The following is a 25,924-nucleotide window of genomic DNA, read 5'->3' on the forward strand; positions in this document are numbered from 1 at the left end:
GACTACAATCTGGATTTGTTAACTTCTGTTGGGAGGCGCTTATATTTTCCTTATCAGACGGTTTACTTTGTATTGGTATAAGGTTATTAAGTATCATTTCGTGAACTTCCCTAGGTAGCTGAATCACACTTTCACATAAAATATTGTCTTGATTTCTTGTGCTAATAGGTAAATCTTATTCGTCAGAACATGAAGCATTTCTTTGATTACGATGTCTTAGTTCTACATCTTCATAGTCTGGGTCTTTTACGGAGTCGTCGCTGTCTGTAAAGAAAATTATGGTTAGAATATTACCAGAATTAGGTAAAAAAATGAAATGCTTTTGATTACATTGAATAGAATATTACTAAAATTAGGTAAAAAAATGAAATGCTTTTGATTACATTGAAATGAACATTAATTGAATACATAAGATTACCTTACTGAAAGAGCTTGATGAGCTGATTGACGAGTCACTAGACGAACTACTGCTAGTCGAATCACAACGACTACGATTCGGAACTGTTAAGTCAACTTTTCCTTCTGTTAACAATGAATCCTCTATGTTTGAAGTTCCATTCTGTATGTATAATGTTGTGCGATTATCTAAAAAACGGTACGTCAAATTTAATAATACATATTATATAATAGAAGATAAGAATAAAACAGAAAATAATAGTAATAACAGCCGTATACGTAAACCTGTTAGGCATACCCTACCTAACACAGATATTTAAATTTTACACAAGTTATCGGTCAATCGTAGCCAGAATCGGCGATGAATGACAACAAAACCTATCGTCTAATGGGTGCCTAAATACTTCGTAGATAACTAAAACTTACATACCTGTCCTAGTCATTAGAACGGGAATGTTCGATTTCTCGGTTGCCATTGCAAGTTCAAGGATCCTCGTAGATCGCGATTCCATCTGAAAAAATAAGTACATACCAGTTATTTATTTTAGTATGAAAAATGCAATATTCAAAAATATTCCTCATAAAAATATTGTTTTTTTCTGGAAGAACGAAACATCAGAATGTAACTTGAACTTGTTTTTTGTACTGTGAAAACTTTTATCATATACAACGTGGTATCCTTAGATAACACAAAGCAAAGTTTATATATTTTCAGCAACAGTGTGACACGAAGATATATACCAATTCACACTCCACGAACATTTTGCAACAACACTGTTTTAAAATAAACATATCCCACTATAGAATAAACAAATATTATTGAATGAGTACATACCTTTGCAATCACAATGTAATATCGTCGTGATACCACGTTTTTGTCGAAAAGCTAGTGCACCTTCCTCTTCGCTTTCGGAGTGACAATTGTCTTGTCTCGTTTTTGAAGCAAAGCACTCTGAAGAAAGAGATAACGTGACATCGCAATGTAGCACCGTTCCGCTGTTTCTTTTCCTCATACATTTGCTATTACTCACTGAATAGATACCGCGTTTTTGGAGAAAATAAAGTTTGACACGGTGGTTTTAATTATCAAATAAAAAAAATATTGAGTTTTTGGACTTGTCACGTTATTGAAGCAAAGAGGCGATATGATAAAATGCTTTAGACTAGCAGATGCATCTTCCCAGAAACGAAAAAATATTCAACTATCCTATATAGCGAGCAAGACGTATAGTTAAGAACGGATGTGAAATTTTGGCATCTCGATTACGTATATTTCATACAGCTGTAAATTTGGAATTGCATAACATTGATTTTGCAGTCATGGCGTGTTGTTTGCATAATTTTCTACATAAATGTGTGCTGAATCTGTATGGACCTCCTGATTGGTTTGATGGGGAGATACTGACGAAGGGGCTGTGACTACGGGATTTCAAACTGTTGCTTCTATGGAACGCTTAGAACCAAGAAACTTTGAAAATAGCACGAGCATTGCCAAAAATGTTAGAGAAGCTTTTATGAATTACTTCGTAAACGAAGGTGCAGTACCTTGGCAAGTAAACTATATTAACGGCAATTAATTAATATTTTTTTAATCTAAGCAGTAAATATAAATTAATGTGCCTAATTAATTAATAACTATCTCAACGAAAAATGGAAAGATCCATGCTTGGCCTAACTTTGAGAGACAGAATACGAAATGATGAGTTATGGCGAAGAACTGGAGTGGAAGATATATACGAAGTTGAAGTGTAAATGGTCACGACATATCACGAGACAGAGAGACAACAGATGGACAAAGAAGATTTTAGAGTGGCGCCCAAGGACAGACAAGCGAAGTCGTGGAAGACCACCTACTAGATGGACCGACGACATTAAAAGAATAGCGCAAACTGGATTGCAGCTGTGCAGTGCAGAGAAGAATGGATACATCTTAAGGAGGCCTATGTCCGACAGTGGACAAATTTGGTTGCGTGATGATGATGGTGATGATCTCATACGGAGGAATATGTTTTTTATCCCAAATAATACAAGTGTAATTATTACATGTAATTACATTATCTAGGTACAGGTTGTAATTACTAAATAAAATAATAAGTATTATTAATGAGTTATTTTTATTTACCTCATTCTCAGATTCGTCTATATTGGAGCGAGAGCGTAAAAAACGTAAGTGTTCGTAATACCACAATTTTGGCTGGTATATCTCGTCTGCACCACTGCCTGTTCTTGTAGATTCTTTGATCTGGTTTAATTCTTTCCGAAAACTGTGTTGGATATAGATAAATAAATTAAATATTTTTATAGCAGTGCAATCTACTGGCCGCTTTACTAGTTACTGTATTGTGTGTTGCGTTCAACGTTTGTTTCAACAAGTCGTAGAAAAATACAGCCATTGAGTTAAATCTCTCATTTTTGTTCCTCAACTCTACAATTTACGAACAGGTTATGGGCTCAAACGATTAAGTGGAAGATTTTCTGGTCGTTCAAATAAAAAATAATGCGTGTTCATTCGATAAAAAAGTTAGTCGGTATGTTGGTTAACGGTTAACAGTATCGAACATGGCGGTGAACTATCTCACAAGTGTGCCGCGTTTAACCGGTAGAGACAACTACCAGGACTGGTCGTTCGCGGTTGAGAATGTCTTCGTTCTAGAAGGACTATCAAGTGTATTCAGGGAACTAAAGAAGACACAACGCTTGTTGCCAAAGCCAAAGCTAAGTTAATATTGACTTTAGATCCATCCCTATATTTGCATGTGAAAGAAGCTAAAACGGCGAAAGATGTATGGAAGCGTTCAAGTATTACGTAACGCGATTTTTGAAGATTTTTGAAGATGCTCAAAAAGTTATTCGAAGACTCAGGTTTTTCAAGGAAAATAGGATTGCTGAACACTCATATCGCTAAGGTTGAAAAATTGCAATTCCATGGAATCCTACGTAAATCAGGTGATCGAAACTGCGCAGAAGTTAAATAGGACTGGCTTCCAAATTGATGACATGTGGGTGTACTCCCATGCTCCTTGCAATAGAACATTCAGGCATAGATATTTCCACTGATGTAATCAAATCTAAATGGCTAGATATGCAGATACACGGCACTAACAGTGAAAAGCAGACAACTTTTATATCAAAGTCGAGTGAAGTTAGCACTAAGCATGTCAAAAAAGGAAACAAGAAAGACAAGAAAAATATAACCTGTTTTCTTTGTAAACAAAAAGGTCATTATATGAATAAGTGTCCTAGTGCTAATAATAATGCGTTTAGTGCAACATTTTTGAGTGGAAACTTTAAATATACAAATTTTTATGTCGATTCTGGATGCAGCATGCATCTTACAGCGAGAAAAGATTGGTTGACAAATATTCGAGATGCAAGTTCGTCGAATATAACTGTGGCTAACAGTGAAAGTTTGGCAGTGAAATGTGGTGGTGATATGATGGTAACCACAATTGTCGATAAAAAGAGATCAGAGGTAAGCATTAATAATATATTATAAACAACAATAACAAATCTTTTATCTCTTTCTCAATTGATTTAAAATGGAAATGATGTTATATTTGACAATGCAGGTTGCAAAATATACAATAAAAATGGAGTTATTGCAACAGCTGAATTGATAGATGGTGTTTACAAATTGTGGAATACTGAATGTACTTCAGATTATAAAAATTGTTTATTTGTAACTGGGGATACCTGGCATAGACGTTTCGATCATTTAAATAGCGTATATCTAAATAAAATGAAAGATGGAATAGTAAATGGACTGAATGTGACTGCAAAAATTGATATTAACAAGCAAAACTGTGTAGTTTGTTGTGAGGGGAAACAAACGAGATTACCATTTTCAGAAAAAGGCCACAGAGCCAGTAGTTTATTACAAATTGTACACAGTGATCTGTGCGGGCTTATGGAAAACAAATCATTAGGTGGCTCCAAATACATATTTTCTTACTTTCCAAGATGATTTTAGTAAAATGGTATTCATTTATTTTATTAAAACAAAGAGTGAAGTTTTTAATTGTTTTAAGAATTTTAAAAGTATGGCAGAAAACCAGAAGGGTGTCCATATAAAAACTTTGCGAAGTGACAATGGTGGAGAATTTTGTTAAAAGAATTTGAAGAGTATTTAACTGTAAATGGTATTATACATCAAAAAACGAATCCCTACACTCCTGAACAAAATGGTGTAGCCGAACGTTTAAATCGGACAATCATGGAAAAGGCAAAATGTCTTTCAAAAAGAAAAAATGTTTTGGGCTGAAGCTGTAAACACAGCTCTTTATCTAAAAAAATAGATCGCTGGCTTCCGGCTTAACGAAAACACCGTTTGAAATGTGGACAGATAGCAAACCTGATGTTAGTGGTCTTAGAATATTTGGCAGCAACGTGATGGTACACGTTCCAAAAGAAAAAAGATCAAAATGGAAGAAAAAGGCTATTCTGCACATTTTGGTAGGATACTCTGAGACTACAAAAGTATACAGGATGTATAATCCAACCACCAAAGAAATAATAGTATGTAGAGACGTACAAATTATGGAAGACACAAAAAGGTTTGAAGTGATTCATGTTGATTTAGAAGGTGAACATGGGGCAAAAGAAACGTTAGATTCAGTGGGAGATAATAATACATCATGTTAGGATCAGATCACAATCAACATCGATTGATGAAATTGCTGAAAACAATGATCCTGATTATATATGTGACTTACCAAATTTTCCAGATGAAATCAGAAGATCAACAAGAACACCTAAGCCAAAAAGGTTTGATGATTTTGTGACTTATTTGTGTTCGGATAGTGACTGTGATCCAGTTAGTGTCGAGGATGCCATGCCGAGGCCAGATAGTAACTTATGGTTAGGGGCTATGACAGAAGAACTGCAGTCTTTCGAGGATAACGCAGCATGGGAAGTGGTTGATGTGCCTGAAGATGGTTGTGTAGTGAAGTGTAAGTGGGTATATAAGAAAAAGGTTGATAACTCGGGTAAAGTGAAATATCGTGCAAGATTGGTAGCAAAAGGTTTACGCTCAAAAATTTGGTGTTGATTATAATGAAACCTTTTATCCAGTCATAATGCAGTCTACATTAAGACTTTTATTTGCTTTGTCAGCCAATTTGAATTTGGATATTTTTCATCTTGATGTTGCGACGGCTTTTCGAAACAAAGTATTAAGGCTCAAGAAAGCCATATATGGTTTAAAACACTCAGCTCGGTCTTGGTATGAAAAAGTTGATAGTTTCTTAATTAATCTAGGTTATAAGAAATCTGATTATGAACCATTATCTCTGTTTATGTTGATGATTTTTTTTTATTTTTCTAATGATTTAGATGAATCAGATAATTTAAAGTTGAAATTAAATGAATGTTTCAAAATTAAAGAGTTGGGAGAAATTAAGAATTGTTTAGGTATGAGAGTAACTCATAATAAAGAGAATGGTGTTATAACTCTAGATCAAAAATTCTATATTGAACAGTTGTTAAAAAGGTTCAATATGGAGGATTCGAAAGAGGTTTCTACCCCAATGGAGATTAGTTTAAATTTGAATAGAGACGATAATGCATCTGCTCAAGTGCCTTATCAGAATTTAATAGGTGGTCTTATGTATCTGTCAGTTTTGACAAGACCAGACATTAAATATCCTGTAAGTTATCTCAGTCAATTTAATTATTATCATTCAGAAACGCATTGGAAGTATGTAAAACGAATATTAAAATACTAAAGGCTACAAAAGACTATGGTTTAACTTTTTCAAAAAATGATAAATATTTAAAAGGCTATGTAGATGCAAGTTGGGGGAGTAATTCCCATGACATAAAATCTTATACTGGCTTCTATTTTCAGTTTTCTGGTGGACCTTTTGTCTGGGAAAGCAGAAAATAGTGTTTCTCTGTCAAGCACAGAAGCGGAATACATAGCAGTATCGGAAGCTGCTAAAGAGGCTATTTTTTTTTAAATTTGTTGTATGAGATGTTGGGTATTGATGAAATCGTTATACTATATAATGATAATATGGGAACTCATAAATTAGCAATAAATCCTGTATTCAATAGGAGAAGGAAACACATTGATATCCGATATCATTTTGTCAAAGAAGCTGTAAACAAAGGTTTGATAAAGCTGGAATATTTGGGCACAGCTAACATGCCAGCTGATCTCTTGACAAAAAGCTTGAGTTCTGTGAAATATAATAAGTTTTTGAAAGAGATTGGTTTAGTTAAGGTAGTGTAAGAAACATTTGATAAATGTTATTTTTTTAATTTGTTTATCTAGTGGGGGTGTTGGATATAAATAAATAAATTAAATATTTTTATAGCAGTGCCATCTACTGGCCGCTTTACTTATTATTGTATTGTGTGTTGCGTTCAACGTTTGTTTCAACAAGTAGTAGAAAAATACAGCCATTGAGTTAAAACACGCTTTATTTGTTCCTTAAATCTCCCATTTTTGTTCCTCATCTATACAATTTACGAACAAACTGCACGCATATTATTAATTTTTTTAATAACACAGTCTTTGTTAGCTAGAGGCTCCACTTCTGTCATTTTTTCCGGTAATCTTTGGTAAGCAACTTCCTTTTTTATACGGTCATGATAATCTTTTGATGTAGTTTGCCACAATCACGGTGTATCTCTGAATATGGCTATAAATTCCTCTTGATTTTGCTTTGCATGTGCCATAATTGTACGATAAAACTGAATGGAACAACACAACTAATACAACTGAAAACAAAGCGCCTCGAGGCCTACCTCCCGATCTCTTCACACAGTCCGATCTACCTCGAGACGCGGAGGCCTTGAGGCAAGACGAATGATATTTTGTATTGAAATTTCCGGCCTTTACGCATCATATCTGGAGGAATACCTCAACAGAATTCTCCATACACATACAGAGTTTTTCTTTGTCTTTTGCCTTTGGTTTTTTCGTTGTGTGTGAAGCCGCCTTAAGGATGTTCTGAATCCAATCAGTAAACACCTAAATCGGTTCTTCCAAATACCAAAACATCTTTCAACAATATTACGTGTTCTGATGTTTGCATAATTGTATCTTTCCTCCTGACGGTTGGCAGGATTTAAAACTAGTGTAAATAAATAAGAGGTACAAGCATAACCAGAGTCATCCAATAACAACCCATGAAATTCTCCTCCTTCAAACCGTTGTTTTAATGTACTTTGATTAAAAATGCGCGGGAGTCATGCGTACTTAATCTCCAATGAGCGACAATATTTTTAATTATTGTTAAACGATTCTCACCAACGAGCTACAACAAAATATATTAAATCCATACCTATATTCCAAAAAAAATGTAGTAACAACTCACTTGAACATTCAAGGAACTATATCCTTTCCTATTTATATAGTGTTATCCACTCGGCCCTTGTATTTTAGGTAGGTATTCTAATATGAGTACAGTCTAGGTATAGTACCAATTACTTTTTTAAAACTAGCTATTTGTTAAAATTGTCGTATTAAAATAGATTATTCATGAAGATAATGCATTTTGATATAATCAAATCTGTTTTCCCATGTCGCTCTAGCGACATGACATATATTAGTGATAGCCTTCTGGAATAAGCCATGCATATCTGCTGCATCATCATGAATAGCCCGATTAAGGAACACAAAACTTGACGAGAACCTCCAAAAAAGTAAAGGATAGATGAAAATTTGGGAATAGGTAGTTGAAATTGTATATTATTATATAAGAAAAAGTTTACAATTTTATTATTGGTTTTTAAAAATCATTGCTCGATGAAGGAATGTTCTCAAGCACATTACGTTGTTGCGCAATTACTTATCGAAAATATCTAATTTTTAAATATTTTTGCAAAATATTATGAACAAAAATTTAAATGTATTTACTTGCATCCTCACAGTTTATATCTGCAAAGAAATTTGTCGGTAAATTTTGCTTAATTTCAGCGGATATTGTGTTTACTCCATCCTTAATTTTGAAAATATTCTTTTTTCTCATCAGTACATTTCAGCTAATTTTCATATTCTAATAACGTCATCGCTGACTGTCGTGAGATAACTTCTCTCTACTCCTCTATCTTTTATTAACTGCAAAAAAGAAGGCCAGTCTTCACCTTCTAAGGAATATATATATATATATATATATATATATATATATATATATATATATATATATATATAAAGCTTGGAGCTATTATAAAGAGTTTTCTTTGAGATTGCTGCTACCCCAATATTTCAACCTTGTTATATATATATATATATATATATATATATATATATATATATATATATATATATATAAGATTATGGTATTCTTGACTGTATATTCAAATATCAAGCAGTGATTCTTGAGGATGCAGTCTATTTTGGCCCACAAGACAAAGAAAACTCTTTGACTTACTGTCAAGCTTTCGAATTTATTTTAATTCTTTTTCAAGACATCTGTTGACAAAAATATACAATTATAAAAATTATGTAGGTACTTACAATTTTCTTAATTACTTACTAGTCATGAGATTACATTGAAAAAATTTGAAACTTTACTAAAAGGACAATTATGCACATAGGTATGAAAAATTATTTTTAAAAACTTCAGTTATGTTGTCATGTTTGAAATATGTCATGAAATATGTAAAGTGTATACACTTTATATAGGAGGAAAGTAAAACTAGTAACAACATATTTTTTATTTTTTTATTAGATTTTATTAGATTGATCTATGAAAAAAAAATTAATAACATCAAACCCAATTAGTCCAGTCATTTTTTAAAGCATGTTGGATTTTAATGTTGGATTATATGATAGAAAATCAGATTATGATGTACTAATTTTTTTGTTGATATGCTAATATGTAACAATAAATGTTACTTAATTTGTCTATATCTGATTTTCTATTTATACATTTTTTATTTTTCTGTATATGTGTCATTTCTATAAATAACCTTTTCTGTTCATTTTTTACCCTCTGTAAGATTGACGCTTGTGAAAAATTAAATGTATGATTTAAATTAATCGAGTGGTCGGCTAACGCACAAGCTTGTGATTTATTTGTGTTAATATCACTTCTGTGAGATATTATTCTACTGTGCAATGTACTAGAAGTTTCTCCTATATAAACTTTATCACAGTCTGAGCAAGGAATTTGATAAACAACTTTTGAACTTTCTTTGGTCGTTAGAGGATCCTTAGTTTTAGTGTATAAATTTGCTATAGTTTTAACATTTCTAGTAGCAATTTGTATGTTTTCTAATCCTTTAAATAATTTTAGAAGTTTTGGTGTTAAGAATGGAATATAAGGTAAAGATCCAAATGTTTGTGATGTTGCTGGTACTAAGGTGTCAACTGGAGGGTTATTGTTTTGGCTATTATTTATTTCTTGGCTTGCCGTGATGGAAGGTGGAGAGGTTAATAATATCTCACAGAAGTGATATTAACACAAATAAATCACAAGCTTGTGCGTTAGCCGACCACTCGATTAATTTAAATCATACATTTAATTTTTCACAAGCGTCAATCCTACAGAGGGTAAAAAATGAACAGAAAAGGTTATTTATAGAAATGACACATATACAGAAAAATAAAAAATGTATAAATAGAAAATCAGATATAGACAAATTAAGTAACATTTATTGTTACATATTAGCATATCAACAAAAAAATTAGTACATCATAATCTGATTTTCTATCATATAATCCAACATTAAAATCCAACATGCTTTAAAAAATGACTGGACTAATTGGGTTTGATGTTATTAATTTTTTTTTCATAGATCAATCTAATAAAATCTAATAAAAAAATAAAAAATATGTTGTTACTAGTTTTACTTTCCTCCTATATAAAGTGTATACACTTTACATATTTCATGACATATTTCAAACATGACAACATAACTGAAGTTTTTAAAAATAATTTTTCATACCTATGTGCATAATTGTCCTTTTAGTAAAGTTTCAAATTTTTTCAATGTAATCTCATGACTAGTAAGTAATTAAGAAAATTGTAAGTACCTACATAATTTTTATAATTGTATATTTTTGTCAACAGATGTCTTGAAAAAGAATTAAAATAAATTCGAAAGCTTGACAGTAAGTCAAAGAGTTTTCTTTGTCTTGTGGGCCAAAATAGACTGCATCCTCAAGAATCACTGCTTGATATATATATATATATATATATATATATATATATATATATATATATATATATATCAGTCGACTGACTGATGAGAGGGAGACCTTGAAATATCGATATATCAGTCTATTGGTACCAGTTAAATCACGGAAGTTTTGACGAATTTGTGCTCCAATGCCATGTATTATGGCGTTTTAATTCATAAAAGCAATAGCAAGCTTTGCTAGAAGCTTTATTCTTTTTGCACATTCCGATAGCTCAGAGGATAGGAGACGGTATTATTAAATCGTCTTCGTTCCCTGCCATCAAAAGAGATGGCGCCTCTGTAAGCTGCCACTAGAGTGGCGAAATTTTTGGAGACGTTCAGAGAAGCTTCCGTGATTTAATTTGTAGTACCAGCTCGACTGACTGATGAGAGGGAGACCTTGAAATATCGATATATCAGTCTATTGGTACCAGTTAAATCACGGAAGTTTTGACGAATTTGTGCTCCAATGCCATGTATTATGGCGTTTTAATTCATAAAAGCAATAGCAAGCTTTACTAGAAGCTTTATTCTCTTTGCATATATATATATATATATATATATATATATATATATATATAAAAACAAAAGATGTAGATCTTTGAAACACACTCAGTGATCAAAAGATCCACAGGTACTGGTTTGGACGACCACTCGTACGAAAACAAACAAATGAAATAGAGAATGCGGAAAAATCCCCTTACGAACAATTCACACATCCACTACTTCGGGCTGGGAAAAATTTTTTGAATAGAATCGAAGATCCAAACACCAGCTCTTAGAAATGTGTTTCGCCCTCTTCAACCTCTATGGGCTCATCGGTGAAGATGAGAGGTTGAATATCTTCAGACACATTCCAATCAAAAAACAACATTCGAGACCTAGACATAGCAGGAACGTAAATCTACGCCCAACCTGACAATGCCATTCTCAAGTTTTAATTCCCTAATTACTTTAGAGTAAGTAAGATAATGTTTATGAAAAAACAAAAGATGTAGATCTTTGAAACACACTCAGTGATCAAAAGATCCACAGGTACTGGTTTGGACGACCACTCGTACGAAAACAAACAAATGAAATAGAGAATGCGGAAAAATCCCCTTACGAACAATTCACACATCCACTACTTCGGGCTGGGAAAAATTTTTTGAATAGAATCGAAGATCCAAACACCAGCTCTTAGAAATGTGTTTCGCCCTCTTCAACCTCTATGGGCTCATCGGTGAAGATGAGAGGTTGAATATCTTCAGACACATTCCAATCAAAAAACAACATTCGAGACCTAGACATAGGAGGAACGTAAATCTACGTCCAACCTGACAATGCCATTCTCAAGTTTTAATTCCCTAATTACTTTAGAGTAAGTAAGATAATGTTTATGAAAAAACAAAAGATGTAGATCTTTGAAACACACTCAGTGATCAAAAGATCCACAGGTACTGGTTTGGACGACCACTCGTACGAAAACAAACAAATGAAATAGAGAATGCGGAAAAATCCCCTTACGAACAATTCACACATCCACTACTTCGGACTGGGAAAAATTTTTTGAATAGAATCGAAGATCCAAACACCAGCTCTTAGAAATGTGTTTCGCCCTCTTCAACCTCTATGGGCTCATCGGTGAAGATGAGAGGTTGAATATCTTCAGACACATTCCAATCAAAAAACAACATTCGAGACCTAGACATAGCAGGAACGTAAATCTACGCCCAACCTGACAATGTATATATATTAATAATAAATATATATATATTAATTAATATATATATATATATATATATATATATATATATATATATATATATATATATATATATATATATATATATATATATTAATTAAACGAAAAGATTTCTCTGGTATACAGAAGAAATCTTTTCCGTAGCGGACGCGAAAATGTAAATTTCAAAGTCTTCATAAAAGACGATGAACGACAAAAGACACCTCTTTGTGTCACAGATTTGTCTACAAAGCCACGTTATTCGCTACACATTCGTCAATAACGGAGAAGAACCGTGATATGAAAGGAAACGGCAATTGCATTTTATTTCACTTCGACCACCACCGATATTCTACACGACGTGTTTCGAGCTCATGTCAAGCTCTCGTCAGGAAAATCTAGGTGGATGGTCGAGGTGTAAGAAAATGCTTTTGGCCTTTCTGGTAATAATAAAATAACCAGACTTCAGTACACTTGGTACGACATCTATATTAATTAAACGAAAAGATTTCTCTGGTATACAGAAGAAATCTTTTCCGTAGCGGACGCGAAAATGTAAATTTCAAAGTCTTCATAAAAGACTATGAACGACAAAAAGTCTACGAAGATGAACGTCCGCTACGGAAAAGATTTCTTCTGTATACCAGAGAAATCTTTTCGTTTAATTAATATAGATGTCGTACCAAGTGTACTGAAGTCTGGTTATTTTATTATTACCAGAAAGGCCAAAAGCATTTTCTTACACCTCGACCATCCACCTAGATTTTCCTGACGAGAGCTTGACATGAGCTCGAAACACGTCGTGTAGAATATCGGTGGTGGTCGAAGTGAAATAAAATGCAATTGCCGTTTCCTTTCATATATATATATATATATATATATATATATATATATATATATATATATATATATATATATATATATATATATATATATATATATATATATATATATATATAATCGTGTGGAATTATTTGATTTGTTTGTGTAGGTTTTTAAAGCTCTAACTGTCGATCCTGCAATGAAAGGAATGACATTATTTTTCAGTGGCGAAGCTTGATGAAAAATTTTGGGTAGACAATTTTAAAGGAGTAATCCTTATTTCAGGAGTGAGGAAAATAAAATAGAATATTTTTTAAATATTTTATTTTCATGGACAAGTAAACACAACAAAAACATGGACAGATGTTTTAAAACAGAAAATAAACTTAACTATAATATTTATTCGCTATATTAAACAATAAGTATCTTTTTTTATATATTAAGTTAGTTTTTCTATTTTTATTATTAGCAAAATAGTCAATAACTTGTTCTTTCATTTCTGGAGTAATTGAGTGTACCATATTATTTTCAATGCTTAAAGTGGATAATGAGGAGTCTTTCAGTAGTCACTGAATTCCGCAAATATGTTTTAATTCTTTTTAAAGTGCTCATAAATCTTTCAGATGAGTCAGTTATTACAGGAATGGACAAAAATAATTTTAGTAACCTGTAGCATTCAGAAAATACTTCTGTTAACTCGTTGTCAAAAATATATGAAAAAAGTTGGTAAGGTTCCAAATGTTTTGGTTCATCTGAACTAAAGTTTCACTCGTTTTCTAATTCTCTCATATTAAAAGTTTCAGGATCTTTTCAGTACTTTATCTAAAACAACTAAGATATTTTTTGTTTTTGTTTTGATTTTGTTTAGTAAGTTGACGAATGAGAGTAAATGGGTGTTCTCGAATCTTTGTTGTAATGCATACAGATTATATCCAGTATTTCAAAGCCTATTCTTTTAAAATTGTTTACTGTGTTAACATCAAGAGTTGTTTGAAGTATATTGGTGCACTCATTTACGCATATCTCAATTGTTTGGTCATTTCTCAGATTTTTAATTATTTTGTGTCATTTTATGTATTTCTTCGACACATAAGCCTACATTTCCAGAAATGTTTGACTATAAAATCAAATAGAGTGGTCTGTGAAAATAAAAATTTTGTAAAAAAATATAACATAAGCACAAATTTAGGATTTAATAATTTAGCATTTGCGTGCTCGGCAACTATGGCCACTCACACGGGGGCGATTACAAACAATATCACAGAGGTATAATAGAATTAATCCTAATATAGTAGCAACAGAAAGCACTAAACAGAAGCGAATGGATGAAACTGGGGGAAGCCTATGTTCAAAATTGGACGAATTAAAGGGCAAAAGAAAAAGAATATAGTAGCATTAAGTTGTCACAATAATATCATACAAAAATATTTTAGAGTTTATGATACAGCGATACTTTTTTAAAAAACTTAATAACTTTGTCTATTTAGTTGGAGTCACTGAGTATTTCACATAGCTGCGGTTTGAGTTCCAGCTGTCGTCTTACTGTACTGAATTTATGACATTCTGTAAGAATGTGTTTGACTGTTAGGTAGCACTGGCATGTTTGACAGTTAGGCCGGACATCTGATGTCATTAGGAAGCTGTGTGTTAGTTTGGTATGGCCTATACAGATTCTTCTTATAATTGTAAGGTCTTGTCTAGAAAGTCCCGTGGGTCCAGTGTATAGAGGCTTATACAATGACGGCACGTAATGAAGTATTTAAAGAGCTCCAGTGGGTTTGCCATAATCTCCTGGTGAATCTGTACGTTTCTGTTTTAAAGTCTTTGGTAATCTGGATATGCGTTGTTGACGTGGTATCTGTTGAAGAAGTTTTAGCATCTTGATCTGCGAGTTCATTGCCAGGTATACCAATGTGAGACGGAATCCATATGAAGGTGAGCTTAGTGTTTAATGTAGAAAGGTGGTGGTAACAGTGATGGATATTTTGAACAAGGGGATGATCGGTAAATAATTCCTGAATGCATAATAAGAAAGCTAGAGAGTCTGTACAAATGGCAACGTTTATGTTCGGGAGGTTAATGTGCTTAACAGCCTGTACGATACTATATAATTCTTCAGTATGTACACTACACAAAAGAGGAATAAAAAAAGCACAAATGATTATAATAGCCTTTATTATAATAGCCTTTATTGCTTAACAGTTTCCCATTTACAGAGCAAATTTTACAATGATTTTTATAACAGCACATACGAATAAAGATACTAAAGTAAAGAAAAATAAAAGAATACTAAAATAAAGAAAGAAACAGAAAAAATAAAATACATAAATTTATAACTTACTTTCACACATTCAAAATATGTGCCCGTGATTTATTTTTAAGTTCACATTCGCTGCACGTGAATATATCACAAACACCTACTAATTTATTAGCATTACGGCACATTAGATTTAATGGTGATTTGTACAAAATATTAGTTTGTGCTCTGTTACATAAAAATATATTATTTTGTTGTCTGGATGTTAATCTAGGAACCCATATATTAATTTGTGAAAGTAACTTAGCACAATCTACCTTATTGTTTAACAATTTATGAAGAAATATGACAGAAGCTTGATTTCTACGCTTTTCTAACGAGACAAAGTCAAACTGATTGAGTAAGTTCAAGTAATTACAACCTCTAGGAGGATAAACTCCTGTCAGTTTAAAGCTTAAATGTTTTAAAAATTTCTTTTGAACTTTCTCAATAGTGGATGCATATTGAATGTATATTGGGTTCCAAATAATTGATCCATATTCTAATTTCGGTCTTATTAAACTATAATATAGTGAGGTTAGTACAAACAGGTTATGAAAATTTTTACAATTACGAGTAACAAATCCATACGTACGATATGCAGCATTGACAATTACATTGATGTGTTCGTTAAAAGTAAGCTGTGAATCAAAATAAATTCCTAAATCTTTAACAGTGTTACTTCTCTCCAGTACTGTATCGTCAATCGTATAACGATACACGACTGGATTATTTTTACGACTACATGTTAAAATTTTACATTTAGAAATATTTAAATAACGGTGATTATTCAGACACCACTCTTGCAACAAGTTAACTTGCCCCTGCAACCTAATACAGTCATTTAAACAGGAAATGGACATATATAACTTCAGATCGTCTGCAAACATTAATTTGTTATCCTCAAGTACGTTACATAGATCATTTATAAAGATTATAAATAACAATGGTCCTAGATTAGACCCTTGGGGAACCCCACTTGTAGCAAGATAAGTGTCCGAACAAAAACCATTATAACAAACACACTGTTTACGTTGTGTTAAGTAGGATTGTAATAAATTATAATATGTATTATTGATACCCAGAATTTTAAGTTTCTGAAGTAGTATTGAATGGTTAATTTTATCGAAAGCCTTCGAGAAATCCGTGTATACCACGTCAACTTGTCCTCTATCGTCTAAATTTTCACATAGATACTGACTGAACACGGTTAGGTTGGTGACAGTTGATCGTGCGTTCATAAATCCATGTTGATGAACAGATATTATATTTTTAGCTGACAGATATATGCGGGAGTACACAACAGACTCAAAGATTTTAGCAAAATTATTTAAAATGGATATTGGTCTATAATTAGCGATGTTAGTACGATTTTCGGACTTGTATATAGGACAAACTTTAGCTGTTTTCCATACATCTGGAAAAACTGATGATTTTAGAATCAAGTTGAAAAGTGTACAAAGTGGCCTAGTTAGTACATGCAGGCAATCTTTCAATAGAAATGAAGGTATTTTGTCAGGTCCTGAAGTAAATTTATTCTTCAATTTTTTTCCAGCTGCTAAAATTTCAAGTTCACTAACAGGTTCACAACTGATATCTAAAAAAGTATTGGGATCAAAACCGAAATCTAAATTTCCCTCATGTATCTCAGGTAGAGAATACACACTTTCAAAAAATGCTCTGAATGCATTTACTATTGTCTGAGGAGTATTAAATATTTCATCATTATAAACCATTTGTCCAGGAATTCTAGAAGACTTTTTATTATTTACAAATTTTCAAAAAAATTTTGGTTCATCTTTTAGTTTCATTTGCACCGTTTGTAAATAAAGTGAATATGCTTCCTTAATTTTTTGTTTTACTAGTAGCCTAACTCTACTGAACTGTACGTAATAATCACCATTTTTGGTTTTTTTAAATTTTTTATGTAATTTAGCTTTTTCCTTAATAAGTTTTATGACCTCACTTGAATACCAACTAGGATATTTATTTATATTAATAGTATTTTGTATTTTGACAACGGCACCCGATTTGGGCGTCGAAACGTTAATAAAAAGCATTTTTTAATAATATTGTGGCTTATTTCCCATTCTAAATAGTTAAAATTGTAAAAATGCCACAAGAAAATAGCTTCAGAACAACATTAGGATATTTATGCTTAAAATTTTTATAAACTGGCACATGGCTATCAATGATTTCATAAAACCTATCATAGAAATTTTGCAATGCTTGGTTGACGTTGCTGAAATTTTCCAGAAAAGCCCAGTCGGTGTAAAAGAATTCAATATACATTGACATATAGTCGGCTTTTTTAAAGTTATAAGTTTTAGCACTCATGCTTGCATCAAAATTGTTTTGTTTAGTAAAGATAGCTTTAAGTTCAATTGATAAAGAGGGGTGGTACGCATCTTCGTGTACCAGTGGAAGAGCATCACGAGATACAGAACAATCAATATTTGAAACTATTAAATCCAGTAATTTATTGTGATTATTTGGAATATTGTTGTATTGTTTCATGTTATAAAACGCTAATAAGTTGTTAATGAAATTTGTTTTACGATCATTAAGATTATTTTGCACATAATTTGGGCAGTTAAAATCACCAATTATCATAACCCTAACCGAATTCAAAATATTCCAATCCTCAAGAACTTCTAAAAAACTGTCAAACTCATCAAGCGATATAGATGGTGGAATGTAAATAACTGCCAAATAAAAAGATTTGAAAGATATATACAATTTGCACACCAAGAAGTCGATTTCGGGAAAATTTTCAGCAAACAGTGACGTATCAACTAACTCAGACTTAATACTAGTATCTACAGCAAAAATTACACCACCACCACAAGTTAACCCCACTTGATCAAATTTACGATCACTTCGATAAACTTCATAGTTACCCGGAAATAATTCACTAGAATTTACTTCCGGTTTCAACCAGGTTTCACTTAATGCTACAACACTATATTCGCAATCACTCACACTTGAAGAGAACGTGTCTATTTTACTGTTAAGTCCTCTGACGTTTTGATAGTAAACTTTGATTTCTTCGTTACAGATACTGTTGGGTTGACTTAGTTTAAAGATACTATTTTTGGAACATCGTTGATATATTTTATCCGACAGTTAGTATCACCAGAGTTTTTCCTATTGTATAGCTCTTGTTTAACTTTTTTATAATATTCTAATTGCCGTCTAGTACGATCCGCAGAAATCCCTATATTTTTGTAATTTTTCTTTGCTTTAAGTTTATTAGAGTTTATTAATATTTTCCTCGCAATATCTTCATTTTCAACTGTAATCTTAATTGGTCTATTTTTTTGACTTATCGGCAGTACCCAGTCTAACGATACTCATATTAATGTTTGACAGCTCTGGAGACAATGAAGTTAGTATACTTGAAATAACTTCTTTATCGTAATTAGCTTGTTCTTGGGATGGTGTATTTTGTTCCGGTTCAGCAACATTAAAGAACATGACATTTTTCTTACGCTTTAGTCTATCGGTTACTTCCGATACCAAATCTTCAAAATCTACAGAAGTTTCGGTTTTAGCTTTTTCTGCATTTAAGTCTTTTATGTCTTTTTGGAGTTGAATAATAAGGGCCTTTAATTCATTGAGATCTTTACCAATACCTCTACAACCCACACATGTTCAATCACATCCTTTATTACCATTTAGAATACGTACTTCATTTGAAGTAATATCAACACAGGAATGTTTATAGGTATCCTTACAAACACAGCATGTAACCATAAGGTGGCCATCAAATGATAATTCACAACATTTACAAGCAATTTTTGAAGGCATCTTGGATATACAAATCCGTTAGGTAGATAGCAAGAGATACGCCACTGGTAAATTATCAAAGCAATTAAATTGCTAATTGATAAGAAATCGTGGAAATCGAAGTTGAATTGTTGAGGTTATATTTGAAATTCGCACAAAATACTCGATAACAGAAATATTAACTATGCGTTCAAAATGCTGCAGTGATAAATAAACTGTTTATAAATACCTTGATATACTCGAAACAAATTAAACTTGAGCACTTTATACTAAAACTAGTATTTAATTCGGACACAACTGAAACAGGTATAATATCATACAGTGCCGTAGTAACAATGATATTGTTTTTAGAGGTGACTGTACAGCCAACGCCCAAGTCACTTTTGGAAGCATCGGTGTAAAAAACTTGATCAAATTTTTCCTTATATAGTGGTATCCCTCGAAGTGTTTTAAATGAGGAAGTTTGGAATTTGTTGCGTTGGTTTTTTGCAGGCATATAATGTTGGATTAAATTGTGATATTAAGTGTTGGATTCTCTCCAACCGAGGGAAGAACCCATCGCAATTCCACTGAATTAACTTGAATACAAAAAAGAAACAATATACGAAGAGAACTATTCATTATGTGTGCTGTGATTAGATTTGACATCAGAGGGGTTATCGGAGGAGGCACTTATATAATCTTGTGTATCATCGGAAGTAGGCTGTTGTTTTAATTTTTTCGAAATTCTGGTGATACGGTTTTTTAGTGACCTTTCCTTAGTACCTGTGTGAATCTGTGATAAGTCCTTCAGAATACCGTCTATATCGGAGGAGAATTTTTGAGCTTCTAGTAGAGGGTTGGGGCATCCAAAAGAGTTATCAAGAAAAGCAATGAGTTGAGTAGAATTGAGTGTAAAATTACCCGGATTTTCTTTGTAAGAAAATCCGGGTCGGAGATACCATTAGGCCCCATTGAATAATTCGGTCGAGGATCAGATTTGGCCTGTTTTGGTGGCATCATGAATGTCGAAAGGTCTTGAGAAGTTGATTGCTCCGGAGTAATGGAAGGGGAGAGCATGGTAGGAGTATCAAGTGTACTGCTGTCAGTAGGGTGTCCTCTTTTTTGTCCTACTGTCAAAATGGGCTCAGTATTAGTTGGAGGAGGGAGAGATAGATCCGTAATGGTAGCCGAGGTAGGTGTGTCGTTAGAGGAGATGGACTCAATTTCTGAAGATGGAAGTTCTTTTGCTGAAGTTAGGGAGTCAGCTGAAAGTGAAGAATTGGTAGGTGCATTAGCTGAAATAAGTGTATGGTCTATTTCACTGGGGACTTTAGGGCAGGACTCCGCAGTATGTCCCGTAAGTTTACAAAGAAAACACTCCAATCTGTCGGTGGATAAAAATATTCTAGATGAAGCATTTTTATGACTTTTTAGCAGTGAAGAATGCACCTCAAAGTCCTCCTTGTCGGGAATAACAAATGTAACCCTACGAAAACTCATGATATGTGCATATTGATCATCCGTTGTTCCGCATTTTACAAAAGTAACAGGTGCGACTAGCTGTAAGCCAATATCCTTTAGGTGCTGTTCGATTAGTGAATGCGGGATGGAAGGACATACATTTGAAATGAGAATTCTTTTGGCCGGAGAAACAAGCCTGCGGATAGGTACGACGGTGGAATTAATTGTGACGTGAGAAGTAGTTTTCAGAAGTTGATCAACGATGTGAGGAAAATGCATATGCGATTATTCGATATCCGAGACGCAAAAGAAATATTTTTTGGTTGAACTATTTCACCAATCGCTTTAATAAATTCAAATAAAACGGTATTTGGAATGGAGTGCATTACAGTTGCTTGTTCCCGTTTCGGGAATGAAGGGGGAGGAGGCCTGGAGAGTTCTGCAGCGACATAACATTTTCGGTTGGAATTTGAGTTGTTTGATGTAGATGTGGTTGGTTGAGAGTTGTTCATGATGTGTGTAGTGCTGGATACCAAAACTACAACACAATATCAAGAGTACTTACAGACCCTTTCGCAGATTGGAAAGGGGAAAAAGATAAAGGAGCTCTCCTGATTTCCTTGGATTTTCCTTGAATTTTATTCGAAATGAAACCAATTTAATTAGATTTAACTTGGATTTTTAAAATAATAAACACATTAAAACCTCGTTTCCTTATCACATTGTGACTGAGAACAAAAATACGATAAGGAAATTCGAAATTAATTAGCACTTCGCTTCGTGTTAGCTTGTCGATGGTTAACACGTGAATGAAAATATTTTTAATACCAAGTGCTAAGTTTGCTCTCTGGGTCAAATTTGTCTGATTCTATAATTATTTCTGTGACATCCAATAATTTTTGATAATATTTGTCAATTGTAAAAACCGATCTTGAATGAAAATTCCATCTAATTACCTAAATTTAATGGGTGTGCATAACAATGAATAAAAATGGCACGAGGCAGGTTTCTTTAATTTTAGTTTCAACGCCACCTTTGGCGCCCGACATTACACTAGCGCCATCATATGTTTGGCATATTAATTTATCATTTTTTATCTCGTTGAAATGTAAAAGGTGAATCATTTTTTCTGCAAGACCATTTGCTGTTTTATCACTAGACACGCCGTAAAATCCCATAAATCTTTCACATATGTCCTTTTTATACACATACCTTAATGTTACACTAAACTGGGATTTGCAGGAAGCATCAGTTGTTTCATCAGCCTGAACAGATATAAAGTCCGCTTCTTGCAACTCTTTAAAAATTTTCCGTCTGATAATACACTCATTCTATAAACTGATTTTGAATTTCGCTGGATGTGCCTTTAAAAAATGTTACTGGCTTCTAGGTGATCACGCATATCTAATTCTGCCAGAGCAAGCAGATCAAACAGTTCGAAATAATTTCCTACAAATATATCAAATTTATAGTTTATGAAAATTCTAAAGTATTTTATAATAAAATATATTTTCGCAACAGTAATGTGATTAAAATTTAGTAACTTCTGCTAACCTTTATTTTTTTATGTACCAGTTTCATCATGTCCTCGAAAAGCTAACTCTTGACAAGCCAAAAAACGAACTACATCTATTAAACGACCGACAATTTTGCTATTTTTAGCAACACGCTCGTTATGACGTTGAACATTAATTTTTTCCGTGGTCAATTGCATGATCTATTCGAACTTTTCCCAACAAATGGAACATTCCATGTGACGAAATATGTTTTTTTGAGGTAGCGTGTTTGCTAGCTTTGTCCACAAATTTTTTTATAGTATCTATTCCACTTTTAGTCCAAGATGAGTCGTCTCCAAATAACAGACAAGAAAAACAATATAATTTATTTTCAGTTTCGCTGCCGCAAAGCCATTCTCGTACCATTTATGATTGAAATGTCTTGTTGTTTTTCCATCTTTTTGTGATAAACTTAATTTAGGTCGTTTTTGACTATTTTTCAATTTAATTTTATATTCAAAGCTAAGCGCCGAAAATAGGTTCTCTTTTAAAAACACGAAGGGTTCGAAATCAACTGAATCCATGATAAAGTATTTAAAAAAGAAAATTAAGAAAATAGATCGGAGTTCGGTCCTGATGGCGATCAAATCTACCTCATTATCAGCTGCTCCGAAATAATAGTCATTTTAAATGGTAAAAACAAATCATAATTTAATATTTTATACCTCTACTACAAATTAAAGTGCATTAGTTAGTGCTGACAATATTATCTCAAGTGAGTAGCACTTATTTTCGGATTATTTTTGTAACAACAACAAAATAACCTTTAAATAATACCTACGGAAAGAGATAACAAAAATTCCACTTGGGTCTTGACCAGTTTTTTGGACCGGCCACAGGACCGGTTAAACTTCTGATCAAGAAAATTAATAAAATGACTTCAAACAACAATAATACTACACACAATTCCACTAAACACAGTTACTCAGATGCCGTAAATTATTTTAAACATTCGACAAAAGAAGACACAATAGTCATTTCCAGCATTGAAGGTACAAAAATCGTTGATTACGTCGTAGCTGTTGGATCACTAGTGGGCCCAATTAATGTACGTTTTGCCTACAGAATTGCTAACAACAGGATATGTATATACCTTTCTTAAAAAAAATACTGTTGATTCTCTTCTCCAATCTTATAAATATATCGAAATAAATGGATGTCAAATCGAAGTAAGAAGACTAATTTCTTCAGCCCAGAGACTTCTAATATCTAGTGCATGTCGTACAATCCCGAAAAACTTGGTATTCACACTGTATTCAAAATTACTTTTCTTCGAGTAGGTATGCCTGAAAATGAGTACAGTCATGTTCTGAGTTTTAGAAGGCAATAGTTCATTACACCCTTGGAAAATATGTCCATTTCTGACTTATTTACAATAACTCATAATACTTCCTACCGGCTATTTCTTTCCATAGACGGATTCAGCTGTTCCAAATGTAAAACCATTGGTCACCAAGAATCAGAATGCACTCATATTTCAAACCAAATCCCTTCAACCACCCTCATAGAATCAACTCAAACCTCAACATCATTATCTAAACCTCATGAACCAAATGATACCCCTTCAACTACCCTCTTAGACTCAACCCAAACCACATCATCATTATCGAATCCTCACGAACTAAATGATAAAATATATCAATCTATGGAAACCCATCTCATTAAAAACATTTCACAAGTAAATCCAAACACTTCGTCTTCTTCTTCCAAAACAACATTATCAATTGTAGATAACACCGAAAATACTACGGCACCAGAAACATCAATAACCCCAAATAAATTAGTCAACCCAAACCAGCTAAAAAGACATAACTTATCATCTCCAGAAATAAACGAAGACAATCCGAAAACCGATTCACACATTTTTAATACCCCTAAACAATCTAAAGCAAAGCAAAAGCCCAAAACTTCTTCCAAAACCTCCCGTGAAGATATCATTCAGTCCTTAAAATCCATCAAAGACAAAATCGAAAATCGATCACCTGCATTTGTGCTAAATTTCAACGAAATATGTGATTTTATGGAAAACGTGTTACACTCTCATAACCCTGAATTAACTTCTAAAGATTATTCCAACGAACCAGACGAACTAATTCAGATCCTTAACTTTGTTTATTGTTATACACAAAATTTTAGGTTAAGAAATAATATCACCCGACTAAAAAAAAAAATAAACCCTAACCCTTCTTCAGCTGACGAAACTGACGAATCATCACTGGTTGAAGGACAATCAAGGGATGACTAATTCATTTATAGTGCAATGGAACATAAATGGGTTTTATACCCATTATGAATAGTTGAAACTATTAATCGGCGAACTTTCTCCTGTAATTCTTTGTCTTCAAGAAACCCACCTCAAACAAACTAACATAAATTAAAACAAAAATTTAATGTTTTAATAAAAATAGAATAGCTCAGCAAGCAAGTGGCGGAGTAGCTATCTTCACTAGGTCTGATTTGGAAGCTAAACCAATCGCACTCAGTACTAAACTCGAAGCTGTAGCAGTCTCTATTACCTATCATAAAAAGATTAACATATGTAACATTTATTTACCACACTAATTTACTAAATTAATTTTAGGGGATATGAACTGCCACCATCCTGCATGGGGAAGTCACAAAACTGATAAATACGGTAACTTAATTGATTGTTCTGATTAATTGTTGCTTAATACAGGGAACTTATGCAGTCAATCACTCTCAACTACATTATCATGGAACACTTTAAACTCATTATATAATAGTGACCACTTTCCAATTTCTATAACATTAGATCACATTCATCCCCTTGATTTTCCAATATATCAGTCCTGGAAATTAAAAAATGCAAATTGGAAATCTTATCAATCCTATATCGATCAAAAACTTGAAAATTTCCATTTAAGCAATGATATAAACTATGATAGCACCTCTTTAAATAATATTATTATAGAAGCAGCATTAGAAAATATAGGAAAGACAAAACCCTGTAAAAGGCAACCGGTACCTTGGTGGAATAGTGAAATTGCAGAAGCACTCTCATCCTGTAGACATGCCTTTAATAAACTTCTTAAAAAACATAATACAGACGAGAACTTACTTAATTTTAAAAAGCTCAGGCCTAAATCAAGATATCTTATGAAAAAAAGCAAAAAAGATACTTTCGAAAAACTACGTGTCGTCCATAAATTCATCAACACCTCCACAGGTTATTTGGTCGAAAATTCGGAAACTTAAGGGCACCAACTATTTTAGGCATATCAATGCACTAACTTACAATAATGAGATCATCACCTGTAAAAAAGCTATTGGTGAAACTTTAGCCGAAGTTTACCAAGAAAATTCTAGCGACCAAAATATAACGCCAAAATATAATATAATATATTATATTATATATATAATATAATTCTTATTACATAAGCAAAATATAGAATCATTCGAAATCGTTGAAAAAGAATGTGGTGATCGATTAAATGCTACCATAACTCTTCAAGAACTAGAATACTCTATTGTAAACTCCAAAAATACATCCCCAGGACAAGATGATATTCCACCAATATTCATAAAATACCTACCTTTCAGAGCAAAAATAATATTGTTAGATTTATTCAATACCTGTTTTTTAAAACATAAATTTCCAAAACTCTGGTCTCAGGCAATAACTATTCCCATTATTAAACCCAATAAGCCCAAAGAAATACCCTCATCGTACCGTCCTATTTCTCTCACATGCAGCATGTGCAAAATACTGGAAAAAATTTTGAACCTCTAACATGGTATTTAGAAACA

Source organism: Diabrotica virgifera, chromosome 9, assembly GCF_917563875.1.
Source record: "Diabrotica virgifera virgifera chromosome 9, PGI_DIABVI_V3a".
NCBI lineage: Eukaryota > Metazoa > Arthropoda > Insecta > Coleoptera > Chrysomelidae > Diabrotica > Diabrotica virgifera.